We start from the raw sequence: 2,349 nt of genomic DNA, 5'->3' as shown, positions 1-2,349 counted from the left end.
ACGGGGAGGTAGTGACGAAAAATAACGATACGGGACTCATCCGAGGCCCCGTAATCGGAATGAGTACACTTTAAATCCTTTAACGAGTATCTATTGGAGGGCAAGTCTGGTGCCAGCAGCCGCGGTAATTCCAGCTCCAATAGCGTATATTAAAGTTGTTGCGGTTAAAAAGCTCGTAGTTGGATTTGTGTCCCACGCTGTTGGTTCACCGCCCGTCGGTGTTTAACTGGCATGTATCGTGGGACGTCCTGCCGGTGGGGCGAGCCGAAGGCGTGCGACCGCCTCGTGCGTGTTCGTGCGTCCCGAGGCGGACCCCGTTGAAATCCTACCAAGGTGCTCTTTATTGAGTGTCTGGGTGGGCCGGCACGTTTACTTTGAACAAATTAGAGTGCTTAAAGCAGGCAAGCCCGCCTGAATACTGTGTGCATGGAATAATGGAATAGGACCTCGGTTCTATTTTGTTGGTTTTCGGAACCCGAGGTAATGATTAATAGGGACAGGCGGGGGCATTCGTATTGCGACGTTAGAGGTGAAATTCTTGGATCGTCGCAAGACGAACAGAAGCGAAAGCATTTGCCAAGTATGTTTTCATTAATCAAGAACGAAAGTTAGAGGTTCGAAGGCGATCAGATACCGCCCTAGTTCTAACCATAAACGATGCCAGCCAGCGATCCGCCGCAGTTCCTCCGATGACTCGGCGGGCAGCCTCCGGGAAACCAAAGCTTTTGGGTTCCGGGGGAAGTATGGTTGCAAAGCTGAAACTTAAAGGAATTGACGGAAGGGCACCACCAGGAGTGGAGCCTGCGGCTTAATTTGACTCAACACGGGAAACCTCACCAGGCCCGGACACCGGAAGGATTGACAGATTGATAGCTCTTTCTTGATTCGGTGGGTGGTGGTGCATGGCCGTTCTTAGTTGGTGGAGCGATTTGTCTGGTTAATTCCGATAACGAACGAGACTCTAGCCTGCTAACTAGTCGCGTGACATCCTTCGTGCTGTCAGCGATTACTTTTCTTCTTAGAGGGACAGGCGGCTTCTAGCCGCACGAGATTGAGCAATAACAGGTCTGTGATGCCCTTAGATGTTCTGGGCCGCACGCGCGCTACACTGAAGGAATCAGCGTGTCTTCCTAGGCCGAAAGGTCGGGGTAACCCGCTGAACCTCCTTCGTGCTAGGGATTGGGGCTTGCAATTGTTCCCCATGAACGAGGAATTCCCAGTAAGCGCGAGTCATAAGCTCGCGTTGATTACGTCCCTGCCCTTTGTACACACCGCCCGTCGCTACTACCGATTGAATGATTTAGTGAGGTCTTCGGACTGGTACGCGGCATCGACTCTGTCGTTGCCGATGCTACCGGAAAGATGACCAAACTTGATCATTTAGAGGAAGTAAAAGTCGTAACAAGGTTTCCGTAGGTGAACCTGCGGAAGGATCATTACCGACTAGACTGCATGTCTTTCGATGTGCGTGTCGTGTCGCGCAACACGCTACCTGTACGGCAGCAGCCGTGCGCCGCGTGCGGAACCACGCGTGCCTCTCAAAACTAACGGAAATGTTGTGTGGTACGAGCGCTGAAGCTCTGGAGCGGCTGGCCTGCGGCACCTGGCGCCTCGCGCCGGTTTTGAATGACTTTCGCCCGAGTGCCTGTCCGCTCCGGTGTGGAGCCGTACGACGCCCATCGGCCGTGAGGCCGTTGGACACAGGAATGCTGGAACAGGGGCCGTCAAACGCCTCAGTCCCGCCTATGCAACTGTCTTGAAAGAGACAGTGGAAACTAAATGAAAAAGATCACCCAGGACGGTGGATCACTCGGCTCGTGGGTCGATGAAGAACGCAGCAAATTGCGCGTCGACATGTGAACTGCAGGACACATGAACATCGACGTTTCGAACGCACATTGCGGTCCATGGATTCCGTTCCCGGGCCACGTCTGGCTGAGGGTCGGCTACGTATACTGAAGCGCGCGGCGTTTGTCCCGCTTCGGAGACCTGGGAGTGTCGTGGCCGCCTGTGGGGCCGGCCGCGTCTCCTCAAACGTGCGATGCGCGCCCGTCGCCTGGCGGTTCGCATACCGGTACTTTCTCGGTAGCGTGCACAGCCGGCTGGCGGTGTGGCGTGCGACACCTCGTACAACGACCTCAGAGCAGGCGAGACTACCCGCTGAATTTAAGCATATTACTAAGCGGAGGAAAAGAAACTAACAAGGATTCCCCCAGTAGCGGCGAGCGAACAGGGAAGAGTCCAGCACCGAACCCCGCAGGCTGCCGCCTGTCGTGGCATGTGGTGTTTGGGAGGGTCCACTACCCCGACGCCTCGCGCCGAGCCCAAGTCCAACTTGAATGAGGCCAC

The 2,349-nt window shown here is 55.2% G+C and overlaps 2 non-coding genes across 2 annotated transcripts in view; both read left to right on the top strand.

The window, feature by feature from the left end:
- The first annotated feature begins 1,790 nt into the window (after positions 1-1,790).
- LOC126118383 (5.8S ribosomal RNA) lies at positions 1,791-1,945 on the top strand. Its single transcript, XR_007525808.1, has one exon. It is a non-coding gene; the product is annotated as a 5.8S ribosomal RNA (ribosomal RNA).
- Positions 1,946-2,133: 188 nt separating this feature from the next.
- LOC126118388 (large subunit ribosomal RNA) overlaps positions 2,134-2,349 on the top strand; it is a 4,222-nt gene continuing 4,006 nt past the window's right edge. The window contains exon 1 of the ribosomal RNA XR_007525810.1: positions 2,134-2,349. This exon is cut by the window's right edge and continues 4,006 nt beyond it. This is a non-coding gene — a ribosomal RNA (large subunit ribosomal RNA).

This window comes from Schistocerca cancellata, unplaced genomic scaffold (assembly GCF_023864275.1).
Source record: "Schistocerca cancellata isolate TAMUIC-IGC-003103 unplaced genomic scaffold, iqSchCanc2.1 HiC_scaffold_352, whole genome shotgun sequence".
NCBI lineage: Eukaryota > Metazoa > Arthropoda > Insecta > Orthoptera > Acrididae > Schistocerca > Schistocerca cancellata.
The sequence above is the reverse complement of the archived record's forward strand: the minus strand, read 5'-3'. Positions and strand labels throughout refer to the sequence as shown.